This window comes from Carassius carassius, chromosome 17 (genome assembly GCF_963082965.1).
Source record: "Carassius carassius chromosome 17, fCarCar2.1, whole genome shotgun sequence".
Lineage (NCBI taxonomy): Eukaryota > Metazoa > Chordata > Actinopteri > Cypriniformes > Cyprinidae > Carassius > Carassius carassius.
In genome coordinates this window covers 12,493,313-12,509,199 of record NC_081771.1, presented here as the reverse complement: position 1 = coordinate 12,509,199, position 15,887 = coordinate 12,493,313, and the positions used below count along the sequence as shown (strand labels likewise).

Here is a 15,887-nt window from a genome sequence, read left to right as displayed (position 1 = left end):
AAACCCGCTTTCAACGACAACAAAGGGAACACCTTTACACAGGCAATTTACCTTCAGACATTTGTACTGGTGTAGCTAATATAATTTTAACCTCATTGAGGAACTCAATGCGAGGGTTAATTAAGTGATTGATGGTTGTTCATGTATATGCAATTTCACATATTGCTGTAAACTTGGGATTCCACATTTCCATTCTCTTAAACTCATCTTTCCCTAACTTTCGATCTTCCTGCAACTTGTGTGAATGTGTGAATGTGTGAGTGCGTGCGTTTATGTGCTAGATTAGTTTATATGTCTTAGATTTATCTAATAAAGCCTTATTCATATTGAAAAGAGAAGTATCTTGTGTTTTGTGCTTACAAGTTAATGTCTTAAACTGCCGATCTTGTTACTGTGCCAATTGATAGTGTTTTCACTATAGTTTGGATATTAATATCCAGTGCAGATTTGATGTTAAACAGCTCGTTCAGTGAATCGCAGGGCGTCTCAGTGATCAGCCGTGAAAAAGTGATTCTGTTCAAATCAAAATAAAATAGTCCACCAAACATATAAAAGGTTACACTGGTCAGTTTAGATAGACCTTAGTATAGCGATCCACTCTGCTGTTATGCCAAGGACGTTTTTGATCATGTGAAGAGGATGATCTTCCATAGGCTACAGTATATATGCCTGTAAAGTACAAGCCTAGTAGTTTACATGATAAATAATAATTTAACATTTAAATACATTGCGAATAAGGAAACATTTGGATTTGTGCTGAATGAGACACAAACAATAACATCCAAATATCTCGTATGCACCAATGCATGCCCTATTACGATCTAATGCACTGTATGCCATATTTCTCAGGTGAGAAAGTGTTTTTTATTTTTATTTTCTGTCATACCAATGACTGAGTGCTGCTGCAATAGATGCATTTTGCAGCATTAAGATTAATGATTAATCGATTAATTGATCGTTAATTTAAACGATGATCGATCATGGAAATTATAGAAAATTTACATCCCCTGTGGAGAACCACCTAGTAATCACCCAAAAGACCTAAGGAATCACAGAAACACCCCAGCAACCATTCATGCCATTGTAGCTACCCACAACAGGGCATGGCAACCACCTAAAAACCACCCAGAATAACCTAACAACCACCTTCAACACTATTTTTGCAAGTTTTGCAACAAAATGTAAAATAAGCATGTATTGAAGTAATAAATCTGCCCTATACCTACATCACTTCCAAACTCCCCTGCCCCATTATGAACTTTTAAATATATTTTTCTACACAGGCAACTGCAGTCATGAGGACTGTATAGACAGAGCCATGATTTCCTCTGCACTTTACTGCAAATGAGAGATCTGAATTATTGATGCCTCATATTATATCTCTGTTAATAACAGCAGACAAGTTCTCACTGTTCCTGGTGCGAAGTTTATGCTCTGGGTGACGATAAAGAAGCACAAATGTCACCATTGCTCTTCAGAAGGGGGGCAACAGCAGGCATTCTCACACCTTCAGAGCTGACACGGCCCCAATCCCATCATCCTAAGAGAGTCCCCATACACGCATGATTCAGTCTCTTCAGCCTGCAATCAAACTGTTGCTGCTCCTGGTTTATCAAGCTGTTTGATAGCAAAAATCATTGTAATCACTTAACTAGGCACAAATTAAAGTCAAACTCAAGTGTTATTTTCATGGAAATGATTAAGGATGTGACCGTTTATTCATTCATTGTGCTTCAACTCAAAATGTTTTAAAACGAAATGCCTCCATTCAAGAGGGCCAACAGACCCCAGTCTCTTACTGGTTTCAGGTCTGCCAGATAAAAAATAAATATTGTTCTTACATGTCAGCTGCCTCATCCAGTGAGTCAGGGGATTGCATGGGCATGTTGTCAAGTTCAAGCAGCAAATTTTGCTGAAGATGATTTATGTATTTTGATTAGGCTTTAATGCGATTCTGCATTTGCTGCGGACACACAGCCAAACAGGATTTTAAACTGCACATTTATACTGTTACCATCAGCAGTGGTTACATAAGGGAAAACTGCGTTGCTAAAAGGCTTTGTAAAGAACAAACACTTCGAAGCACTTTCTCCTCTAGCTTATTTGCTGCCACTCTGATTACCATACAATATTTGCATTTTCTGCAGAGCTACAGAAATGAAAAGCACAGAAGAACGTGTTAAGCGCTTCTATTCATTTACACAACAACAAGCAGGGTGTCCTTTGGCCACATGCTGACTGAACTCTCTTTGTACTGTGACTTTAAAAAAGCCTAAATTACATGGCATCCAAGCTGATTAATTTTCTCTAGTTAATAGGTGAAGGTACACAATTGTTATTACAGTATCTCTACGTGAAATGTCACCATGTTCTTGCAAATACAAAGTGAATGTTGGGTCTACTGCCTAATTCCTATGATTGCACAAAATGAGCTCATGAATATAAAATTGCACACATTGGCATGATTGTACTTGATTAGAAGTTATGGTTTATCAAGCAGCACATAACAGCTTCTTGAATGATTCATTTCTATACTATGTGGTATGAATATACGATTATTGGTCTTAAATATTTCTGAAATAAATTATTCTAACTGTATTTTGTCTACTTGAGACATTCCAGCATTTTTTTTTTAATGTTTAAAAATCCAATCTTCACCACTAAAGCTTACCACATAAGTGTTTAGAGACAAAGGTCTACATAAACATTAAAAGTTAAAAAAAAAAGCTCAAACATGTAAGATCCTGAAATGTAAAATTTTAGGCACTGGCAATTTTAAGACTAAAACTGATGAAGTGATTTTTATTAATAAATTAATACTTTTAATCAGCCAGGATAGATTAAACTGATCAAACAATAAAGTTATAATGCTACAAAAGACTGATAATTCAACAAATTGATCTCTTTCTCAAAGCTTTACCATCGCAGGAATAAATTACTGTTTAAAATATATAAACAGAAAAAAGTTATTTTAAATTGCATTAATATTTTCAACAGTGTTTTACTGCATTTTTTATCAAATAAATGCAGCATTAGTGAGCATTATGGGATTATTTTTGTGTCTTTATTATTCAATTATTCTGCTTTTGAGAATAAAACTAAATATTTTGTAATTAAAAAATAAGATTGCAAATAAAAAGTCTTCTTAAGGCTCAAAAATAAAGAAATTGATACAATTATTTGCAGTGCGTGTAAATCTTAATTTTTCTTTGTGTACTTCAAACACCTTTCATCGTAAAACCAAAAATGCTGCTCTCTTTTTTTGCGGGTCTAAAAATCTAGTTTGAGAGTTGAAAAGTTTTGCTTGCGAGTGAAGCTGGGTCTAAGTGGGCGGTCTCTACCCACCAGGATGAAAGCCATTTTTCAATTGGTCACACTCGATTGAAATCAAAGGTTGACCACGCCCACTACGTTTCCCCGAAATTCCTGCCTCTGCCGCCACCAGTCTGACAGAAGAGCGAGCAAGGTTGGAGCAATGGCGAGCGACAGGACATTTACTGGGTACGATAGCTAATTTAATGTCTTAAACTCAGTGACAAGTGACAACTATGCTCTCTTCTCGTGCTCTCCCAATCTAAATACGTAACGCAAGCTAAGCCCGTCTGTAGTTGGTGATACCGCTGAATAGACTTGATTAGCCATCAGTAAAGCCAGCTGCCAGAGTACCCAAAAGAACAGCGTCAGGCCAATATTTCAGAGATTATATATTAGCATCAGTGAAGTCAGGTGGGTAACACACATTAAATCGCTTGCCCATTTGCCTTATGATTCATAAATTATAACTGTATATGCACACTCAAGTATATTCGCGGCCCCCAACAGCTGTTCAAAATCACGCCACGCCATAGTTTACCATTCAAAGTTTTCTAGAATACAACGATTCTGACTTGTATGACTAGTATTTTGCATTTTAATAACCTGTCCATTAACAATTGCAAAATGTATTACTTCAATAGTAACGACTGATATTCTGGATTTGTTAGCCAGTACTGTAGCCTATCAAATACTTTGCTTTGAAGACCTTTTAATTAACTAACTTCCACTTTTCAATATGCCCTGACTTCTAAGGGCTGTTTTTATTTATAACTATTGTAAGCTACTTGGCAGTAGTAGTTAAACAGTAAATTGCAAAGGTTATAAAAATATCATACGAAATACACACACACACAAAGTTGTTTTGAAAAGTCTCTTCTGCTTACCAAGGCTGCATTTATTTCATCAAATATACAGTAAAAGATTATTATTGTGAAATATTATTACCATAACTGTTTTCTACGTGAATATCTGTTAAAATGTAATTGATTGCTGTCATTACAGCTAAACTTTCAGCCAGTGTCACATGATCCTTCAGAAAATATTCGAATATGCTGATTTGTTGCTCATAGAGCATGAGAGACTTCCATAAAAGAAAAAAAAAACAGCATTCTCAAAACAAATCTAAGCGAAATCCTGAACTGTTGGGTCCCTTCAGACTTTGATCACATAGCAGACCTCTGTTATACATTTGTAGATGAAAAAGATGAAAGAGGAGATAAAATGGCAGTGACGGGAAAAAAATGGCAAGAAATGTAGAAATGGAAGAGGCTGAAAGCAAAAGGAGGGCTTATGTTGAATATCAGCATACCGCTGACATGTTACATTTGAAAAGCTGATGAATACACCTTCTCTCCTGAATTTCAATCAACTGAAGAACTAACAAACGCAGTATTTAAATACACAATTGTTCATTAACATAAAAACAGTAGCTCACCACTTCATTACTTCCAAAAACCATCACTTATTCTTCTATTTTCTAACTGTGCTTTTCACAAGTGCTATTAAACAGATGAGAGAATTTAAACTTAGACTGACTTTCCTGACTTGGCTCTTCTACCGAAATGTGGAAGAAAGTAAAACTATGAAAGGGAGAGAGATGTTCCTGACAGTGGAGGAGTAAAAGAGGTCTTGGGCTGACACAGCCATTTCAACTTTTCATTAGGAAAGCATAACAACATCACAAGCCTTTGCAGCACACTGCTTTAAACTCTCTAGCTGACTTGGGAAATGTTTTTGTTCAATTTTGCAGAGGACTTAGCAGTTAGCACAAGTTCCATTGGGAGTTCAGATTCAATTTGCGTCATTTCCTGATCCCGTTCCCTTCAATTCTTGTCAACATTTCCTATTCTCTCTCTGCTATCATTATAACTATAACGTGAAAAAAAGAAAAGGCCTTTTATTGCATGATTTACATATTCAAAATATTGCAAACATTAATGCAATGAAAAGGTACAATGAAAGATAAGAAATGAAAATTCTATTGACTGACATTCACTTATAGCCCTCCTGCATCCAATAAAACTGCGCTGTCCCTGGCGTGAACACACACACACACACACACGCGCAAGAAACTGGGAGAGAAGAGGGTGAGCAGATGGCCACAATATAACAAAAGGACAGGTCAGAGACGTGAAATGCATTTGCCCCGACACGATGGGCGACACCAGTTTGAATCTGTTGTGAATAAAAACATTCACTTCAGTCAAACCAGACTAAACTAAAGTTAAATCTAAACTTTAACTTAATACTGAAATCTTGAACGTGTCAATTTAAAATTTAATGTGTTTGTCTAGGCATAAACATATTAGATAATTTATTTTGACAAGCATTAAAACATCAGCATGTATTTCTTAGACAAACAGTGGTAACTTGGCATGCACACTAGAAAAATTTTCAACTTTCTTCTTAATATTAAGGAAGCAACAGAAACAGTTACACATTATACTTCCATTAATGGTCCAAATAAGTATAAAATAGTTAATTCTTAAGCTCGTCATTTATCAAAGTCGCGTCAAGTTTAGTCACTATTTAATAAGTGCATGTAAACTGCACAACAGAAGAAATTATTAAAAAATTCAACAACAGTTAAAAACAATATGCAAACGGACAAAAAAAATTATATTGGAACAAAGATAGTTTTTTTTATTATTCTGCCATGTTCTTTTTCTCTCATCATATTTTCATCAGTAATTTTGAATTATAATACTTTATTTTCATTTTGTATAGCATCTGTTATTGGTAAAAAAAAAAAAAAATCAAGTACAGTACAGTTTTGCATTATTTGTTGGGTGAATTGATTCAATCTATATATGCACTATATACACACAGAAAAAAATTATCAATAAAAAAAAATATATATATATTTTAATTTTAAATAAGAAAATGGAATTCCTTTGATTACCAAAAAAGCAAAAATGCAACAAAATTAAATAAAATAATAATAATAAAAAAAATAAGACAACAGATATTTAACTTCATTGATGAAAATAACACAACTACACTAATCAATCAAACTAAGACAAATAACTCATGGAAAATGAAGCTGAAACCCTGTTGGGCATGGGATATGGTCTTTAAAACAAACAAACAAACAAAACAATGGAACCCAATTTTATCAGGATATCTTTTCACTGTATAAACATAACATATATCACCTTTAAATGTCCATTCTTTAAGAGGAATAGATGAGTTTATACAGTAATCAATTTTGTATTTCCTTCAGCAGCTTTGATTGACTCTGAATGGATGTGTCTGGTACGCAGTGACAGGGCAGTAAAGAGAGAGGAAGGTGAGAGGAATCTCAATCTCAGCGTCGTAAGCTGCCAAGCGGGTCAATAATTAAGAGCCATCCGTCCATTCCTCTGAGCTCCCACTGACACATCTAATGAGACCTCTCTCTGCTCTTGGAAATCTGCAAGCACACACAACTGTCTCCTTCCAAAGACAAATGGTGTCACCTACTTCAAACATCTCACCGCAATAACAAAGAAAAACAGAGATATGCATAAAGCACAATAAAAAGGGACTCCAACAGCTGTGCCAATCTGAAATTTGTATCATATAAATAAATGCTGTAGAGTTTAAAAATCTAAGAATGCTTCAAATTCTAATAGAAAGAAAATTATCACATGAACAATTTGGGTTAAATAAATTTAGCTGCAATTGCACTTGAGCTGCATGGGCTCTTCAAATTTATGTAAAACCAGATGAACATGATTTAGGAAACTTTCCAAATAAACATTTTATCTTGTGCTTCAATAGAGACAAGAACATCTGACAGTCTATATAAAGGAATACACATGGTCAATGAAACAAAGTTGTTTGTTTGATTAGTAAAGAAAAAAAGTGTAAAAGTGTAAAAAGTAAAAATAACCAAACAAAAATTAAGTTCAGAACTATTTATGTTCTGCTTAAAAAACAACTATTTATTTTCTTAAATACAGAAAGTGCAAAAGCTTATATATTTATATACCATTTTAAGGTCACAACTTTAATGTGATTATTGAATGACTGAATGAATGAATTTATTTTCTGGTTTCAATTAAGATATTTATGTGGTCTAGTGAAAAATAGAAAGTATAAAAAACTATATAAACTATATTTAAAAAAAATATAAAAAGTAAATTAGTAAAAAAATAATAATAAAATAAAACTAAAACTGGTCTCACTTTATTTAAAATCTTTTCATTTGAGAAAAGTAAATGGCTCCAGAAGAGTTCGAGACTTCACAGTCCATCAGAACATGCTTCAGAGAAAAAAAAACTATGCAAATAAAAATGAGAGCCTCAAGACTTAACCACATTGTGCTTAGGGTGCCTTTCCAAAGTTCATTGCTCACATTACTAAATTCCCCCGAAGCGAAGACGATGCAGCCAATGCCATGTACTGTACGAGCTGCTCAGTTAAACTTCTTCAAGGTTGGCTAAGGATCAAACCATGTGGGATATGTGGAAATTTTATGTGCATCCCTCCAGGTTAGGCTTAAACCAGCAAAGTCTCAAATACGAATGTTCTGGAGGTGTATGCTGGGTTCTCACAGACCATCTCCACTAAAGTTATAACTTATGACTTTCCAAGCCTCTTGTAATTGAGTTTAACACTAAACAGAGGAAAATAGACAACCCTCTGTCTATGCAGTAAGCCTTGCCGAGGGCAAATCTGCCTCCGCTTCTGCTTTATCAACAGCCATTCAGAGCATTCTGACAGTAATCACACACAAACAGAAGACGTGCTCGGCACATTTCATTAACCACACACCTCACACCTCGCATGGCCTCCGGAGGCTCATTTAGAAGACCAATGTGGTGGACCTTTTATGTATTCATGGAATATCGGATGCAGCGCTACAAGCTATATGTGCTGTGCGATGAGCTTTACGCAAATGGAAGTTCGGGTGCAGGGCTAAGGAAATTACGTATCCGTCTGGCACATAAATTGATAGCATTCATCTGTGACTTTCTTCAAGGAACACATGCAATAACAAGAGCTGTTCAGGCCTAATCTCACGCACGATTTCCAAAAAGCAAGTTATTTATTTATTTCTTTTTATAGAAAGGAATAGGTATTCCAAAATAAATCATTATGGATGGCATAGTCTACTCTACGAATAAACCTGAAAGCTTAATAACAATAACAGTCCTAAATATGTTGCAGTCCTAAAGCCATATTACTTTCATCAGTGGTATAAGAAGGCCGCATGGCAAAAAGTATGCCATCCAGTATCAATTCCAATCAGCCAATGTGTCAGCAGTTTTCCTGCTGGCCTTCCCTTGTCTACTCTGCTGATGAAAATGTCTGCTGAATAAGTTTAGAGTTTTAAAGAGCACTAAGGTCATTCCACAAGAGAAATCTGCAATTCAGATCTACTGTAACTTTCATTACAGTCATTCTCTGTCTTTTAGAGAAAACATACAAAATTATCTGTGCAGTTTATTATTTGATTAATGTGTTCATTATATTCATAATTATAAACCAATATTAGTCATATTTTTGCAGATATCCACACTCTTAAACTAAATCAGTTCATATAACGGGCTTGCTAATAAATGCTGCCATCTGGTAGACAAAAATTAATAATAATTAATGCTAAAATGTCTTAGATTGACTTAGTCATTGTGACAGTAGCATTATCCAATATTTGTCTAGAGGGATGGAAATTAGCACCCGGGTAAACGCACCACCACCAGTCCAGTTAAAATGTTCAGTTAAAACGACTAATAAGCATTCAAACATGGTTATCAAGTTTACTTCTAATTACTAAAGTTCTATTCTTAAATAATACTTGATTATTATAAAGCTTGACTGACTGGCGAGTAAACTAAAATAATTACTAGCCAATGGCGATTCAATTGCCAAGGTGTCCATAGAGGGTTGTAAGTTGTTATGTCTACACATGTTTGACAGCTCTGGCATAAAAACGATGTATTAAAAACCCTGTGTATCATCCAGTTGGGCTACGGAGTTGAGAGAATGAGCTTCTTCAGCAAGAGTCGGCTGTTTCAAAACCTAAGCTGCCTAGATAGGCAGCATTTTTGAGCATCACTGAAAGAGAAAATGTCAGTTTTTCATTAAGACTTGAGATTAAATAAACTGCTTAAGTATTGTAGATCTTGTAGTATTAATTTTCACATGCAGTTACACATTGTTGGTTAAAAACAAGAAAGTGGCTGGTAAAAACATTGAGTGGCTGGTAGATTTTGAAATCCACCAGCCACAGTGGCCAGTGGACAAAAAAGTTAATTTCCATCCCTGTTTGTCTACTCGATCTACTTATTTTCTTTTTATTTATTATAAACAATGACCCTCTAACACTCTCTACTCTTTTTCTATTTTATCTACTTGTTTTAATTTTATTATATTAAAAAACCCTGCTATGTATACTGCGTTAAGCTAACAGAGACTTGTCACAGCACTCACATATTGCTCTTTTTTTTGGTTTTGATTGCTTCTATTGTCCTCATTTGTAAGTCAATAAAAAAAATATTTTCTGGTTTAACTAGTTATAGTGGAGAATTTAAAATATTTACTTCTGTATTATTCACACCAACTATTATTTTATCATAAATTAATCAAATAAATTTGCAAACAAACAAATAAAAGCTTTGCAATGCGGTCTTCGACTTTGTGAAAACACGCAGGAAGATAACTGAACTCATCTGACATTCATGTCTTTTATGGAACAACTATAACTGCAATCCAATGAACGCTTTGATAAACCTGAATGCACATCATTGCAGCAATCGAATATTTATTCCTACATATGAAATAATAATTAAAAGTATAAGACCTAGCTACAGAAAGTTACTTTGGGGGGGGGGGGGGGGGTCTACACTTTTCTAGTTAGCGAAAGTTTGAGAAGAGGCAGAAATCACTCAAGGAAATTATTAAATGATCAACTTCTAGATGGAAACAAGTCAGAACTTTAATAAGACACAGAAAACTAGACACTTGTGTCAGTATGGAAAAGATTTCCCAGAAGGCCTTTCAATCTTTCCTGCACACTTAACTGATAAAGGGTAACAGTATAGCAGGGGGGAAAAAATCTGGGGAAACTGAATTAAATAAAAGGAAGCTTTTGGGAAATGCTACACTGCAGACTCTTCAACAGCTGTACAGAATACAAACACAATGTTTCCCACTGTTCCTGCCAGAATGAAGACGCTTTGTTCTTTGCAAATGTGTACACTTACTGTGAGTACACATTCACATCTGTACATCTTACTATCAAAACAGGAAACTGGATGTCAGTCTAGACAGAGATTCTCATCAACAGAAAAAAAAAAAAAAAAAAAAACCTAACCCACTTGAGACTGTGCACTACATTTTACCATGGTTAAGGTGGCACAACCTGGAAGAAGCACTGTAATGCACGGCCTTGACTGGCTTATAGTTCATATAATTTACCAATATTAAGTGAATACGTAAATTAATAAAGAATTCTTCTTAAAAAACAATTCTTCTGCAAAGTAATTCAGTTCATTAGCTGTGTATTGTTGCCAAGCAATATAGCAACTTGGCACACTACTACAGAATTCAATTTAAGATGTACATTCATCGGTATGCAAACATCACTTTTTGTACAACAAATTCAGACATGGCTTATCCAATCAGACCTGTAACAATGTGCTTCATAAAATAATTATATTAGATTTTTTTTTATCAACTACATAAAAAATAAATAATCTCTAATTCTAACAATAAAATAATGTAACATAATCCTTCAGAAATCAGATTTAAAACAGTTCAGAAACTGATTTAGCGCTCAAGAATTTTTACAAATGTATTCTTTAAATACATTTGTACATTATTTTTTTTTTAAAAATAGAAATATTTTGTAATAATGTCTAAAGTTTGTATAAATGTCTTTACCAACACTAGATTGCATTTATATCCAGCAATTATGAGAAAAAAAGTCACAATGGCGATTTTATATCTTTTAATTCTGAGAAAATAAAGTTTGAAATGCGAGCTAATATCACGTATTCCGAGAAAATTCTGAATTGCGAGCTTATCACAAATGTGACTTTATAACTCGCAATTGCAAGAAGAAAGGTCAGAATTGCAAGATAAAAAGTCACAACTTTTTTTTTTACGTTTATTCAGTGGAAGAAATGTGCTTCCATAGTAAATAAATGACCCCAAGATTTTGAATGGTAGTTACTTATTAACAAGTGGAAAACACCAAAATAGTTTACATTAACATTAAACAAATTCACAAGCTGCCATTTCAGTGGTTTAAAAATGCAAATAAAGGGGAAAACAAAGTACATTTTCTCTCTTTGAACTGAAGTTGCAGTTGCATTGACTAATAGTGATCAAAGCTATCACTGGTTGTACAGCATAGGAAACAATTTGGATAACATAACCATTATCAGGGTGTGCTAAGAACAACATTTGACAGCAATGCCATGTGTGCTCAAAAAGAAAACATAAAATGCACTAGTACACACAGAAGACTGACTGCTGTAACTGACTGACACACAGTGACTGCCTAATTACTGCATTTTCACTAACATAAAACTGCCACCACCCATAACCTGGTCTTCACATCCTTTCCCCAGTGACTCAAACTAAACACAAAATGGTCGGATACTGTCAGATATCCCGGTTTACACCTGGAATGCATTTGGTCCATGGGCCCTCGCTTTGAAACCCAATCACAAGCAACCACTTTTGAGATGCATGTCAGTACAAGGTGTAAACAACCGTCATCAGATGATCCATAACAGATGTTATTAACACACGCGAACTTGGAACAGAGCATAAACACTGAAATACTGCTTAATCAGGTTAATGTGTGGGGGACATTAAATTAAACAAGTAATAGTGAAACTGCATCACCACAGCAACACTCATTAAAGGAATAAAATTAATAGGCTCTGCTTTGTAACAAAGGAAGTCAAGAAGTAGAGGTATGGCTTACATGATAAGATTTTCCTCCAACACCCACCCAATTATGGTCCATGGCTACAGCATGAGAATGAGAAGCTAATAAAATAGGTATTATGAAGAAAGCATGAGATGGCATTTAGAATGAGTTCTTTTGTATTTTCATAGGCCATTTTAGCTGATGCTACAGTGGGAGGATCCGAGGAATCAGCTACTTCGGTGGTCTACATTCTGAAACTGCTAGGCCAATGCAGGCCTCAAAGGGTGAATATACAGACAGGTTATGTGGCCAAGTGTGTGTTTTAGGACCACAAAGGTTGTTCCACAGGGCTGTTTGTCAAAGTGTGTGCTAAGAAAACTGGACTATTCCCAAATTCTACAACATAAATCAGGTTTTCTTTTTTTTTTTAAATGATCACTACTTTGGTGGTTAGGATATTCACAAAAAGATGTACTTATTGTTAACACTATTTTCCCTCACCATGGCATAATATTTTCAAAATATTACTAATAATAACAATAATAAGTTATATAAAAGAGATGCGATTAATACTTTTATTCAGCAAGTATACATTAAATTGATCTTGAGTGACAGTCAAGTAATAAATTAACAATTCAACTTCTTTGAATAGTTATAAAAACAAAATCATGGTTTATTATATAATAATATTTAATAACAAGAAATTAGTATATAGAGTGATAGCTGTGAATATAATAGTATATATAGTATAGTATAAAGGCAAACAATGGTTTTACATTTTTGCTATGTTGAGACCTGAATTATATTGAGGGTTGGTTAAATTGTACATGGAGCAAGATATGAAATTTCCATCTGCAACTCCAAAGGAATGCAAACTTGACAAAAACCTTGACATCACATAAAATCCTGCTGCACTCTCCATGCAGTCCTCAGTGTTTGCTATAAAAACAGTGAATGTAGTCCTTTTTGTTCTGATCAGCCAGATTCTTATGTATGATTAAGATGGGTGACCTGATTCATATGCTGGTCTATTCTTTCAGCCGGCAATTAGCCACACACACACACACACTTTATGGATTAGGTGAATATTTCAAAGCGGTAGACTCAATAAACACATTGATCAGAGCCTGTAGGTACAAAAAGCAGCCACTCATTATTTATTATCTTGAGATTATGTGCTTTTCGTCTAGTACATTCAGTAATGTATTTCGCATCTTATGGGGACTGTGCAAAGTATTTCACCAATGATATTTGCAAAAGGAATGTGAGGATCTGGACGAACAATCATATCTATCTTGCCAAACATCTCCTAAAACCATATTTCTACACAATAAGAGAGCCTGCACGCAATCAGCAGTAAGAGAGATGCACTTGGGAGTAATGCATGCCTGCCAATTCTGGAAACCTTGAAGATGCCAGTATGTGAGGTATCCATCATGATCGAGTTAGTTTTAATCACGGCATCATGTATTACCGGCTGCTTGTGTGGATACTCTGGCACTAATGGGAGTGTATTCATAAAACACCACTAATGGTTTGTGTGTCCTCAACACACAAACAAACACAAACACATTGCACATGTGCTCACACGCTTACCCTTGAGCAAGGACGATGGAGAAAGCTTTTCATATTCTAATGGAGACGATGTGCTCACATGTTGCCTGGGAGATGAAGCATTCTGGGGCTTTTGCAGCAGTGCTGATGTAGATGTTGGCTATTGTACTGGACCAAACCCAACACTGTGATCCAGGAAAGATGAAGCGTTGATGAACAAAAATATTGCATGTCTTAATATTCCAGACTTATGTTTAACATCTGCTCATTAAGCAGACTAGTGAAGCAAAACCAGCATCTTGAACAGGCATTCTTGTAGCTCAAGAAGTAGAGACTTGTGATAGCAACACTAAAGTCATGGGTTTGATTCCCAGGGAATGAATAAGCATTGTAAAGTCGCTCATCTGCCAAATGCATAAAGTAATTACCAAAAAAGTCAAAAGTAAAAATCCTTGATAAAATACTTGTAGTGCAGGTGGCTGCAGTATTGTGGATACAAAAAAAAAGAGATTGTATATCAGCCATCAGGTCATGGGTTGTGGACCAGTCATGTTTAAAGCAGTTTAGAGATTTAAAACATGCTCCTCATCATCTTTTCACTTAAAGTCTAAGGTCCTGTGGTTAGCATTGGGTGTAGTTTTTGTGACAATGCAGTTGTTCCCACCAGCTTTGAATCAGCCGGATGCTTAGTACCAGGGCGTAAGTGCAAGCGAAGATTAATACTGATGACATTTTTCATTAAGTCTGTCAGCGACTGGTAAATTGGGTCCTGTATCCTCCTCATCTAGGCTTAGAGGAACAGAGTCAATGGATATTTATGAAATGGCTGTAAGGTAACAGTGACCTTGTCTGCTGTCCCAGCTGTACGACAGCCACCACATGGTCTCAGACCATTGCTTTCTTTTGACTAATCCAAAGATTTGAACTCTAACCACAACATCTCATGATCCGGGCTTTGACAGACATAGTCGGCAAACAGCACGCACACTGATCTGCGCTGCAAAAATCACTTCGATTCTCCTTGAGAGATTCCTGAATGCATTACTATAAGATTGCATTCAATGCGCTGCAATACAATGAATAGATTGTGCAATGTTCATAGATTTTTTCCAAACTGCAAAACACTGGATGTCCTAATTTGCATAATGAAAAGACTAATCCCAGTGTTAATTGAGCCTCCCACTGTGTAATTACTTAAATGAAATAGAGTGCAATTAAATCTCTAAGTCTCATTTATTAAATTGTTCTGGTTAGCAACTGAAGCCTTTTTTACAATTTGAAGTCAAATACTGTATGTTGATCTGACTTTGCATGTCGTTTGGGTTTGTTTGACTTCTTGTATTATTATATGAAATGTTTCACATGGACAGTGGTTAGGCATGTGTGGCATTTGAGAGCCAGTCATTGCATGTCTCATATTGTAGAGAAATACCAAAGATAATCACAGACTTCAAGAAGGACTCATCTGTGCGGGGTGACATAGGTTGCTGCAAACTAGTCTGAGTTCAATGGAGAATTATAGCCTGAAAACAAAACATTAGTAACCGCAAAATCACATTGGCCACATTCACACAGCAGCAAAATATTTTTTTCTGTACCGTTTGGAGCGCTAAACTAATTATGTTCATATAGAGCTCAGTTATGAAAGCACTTTTTTTGAAACTCAAATGACTCAGCGGTCACAATCAAATTTAGTGAGAGAGTTTTGTTTGCTTTGTGGGTTCTTTTCTTGTGGTCTATGTTCAGAGTAAAATATGTCATTTATTTTCATCATTATTGAGATGTAAATAAAATCATTAAATTTGTTCATCTTATAAACTGTACCATTAAAAAAATCATATCTCTTCCTGAGACTTGAACTCAACCACTCAAATAATTTACATTTGTTTTACAGTGGCTTTATAAGCTTTAATATTTTGGTAACCTGGATTTAAACTGGAGGGACGGAAACAATATAAAAAATACCGTAATTTCAGTTTTGAAGATGTGTTTGTAAATGACAATTTTCACTGCTGGGTGATCTATCCCTTTAAGGAAGCCATCTCTCTTAGGTTATGAGATGAACGAGAATAGGATTTTTATGGGTTTGTAGAGCAAGACAAAATGTTGCTTGGGCTGAGAAGGAAATCCAAGCAAAATAGCAAAAACA

At 35.2% G+C, this 15,887-nt stretch overlaps 1 protein-coding gene across 1 annotated transcript in view; it reads right to left on the bottom strand.

Moving 5' to 3' along the window:
* Positions 1-15,887, bottom strand: part of LOC132161117 (carboxyl-terminal PDZ ligand of neuronal nitric oxide synthase protein-like) — a 100,803-nt gene that overhangs the window by 40,162 nt on the left and 44,754 nt on the right. The gene's annotated exons all lie outside the window — the stretch shown is intronic.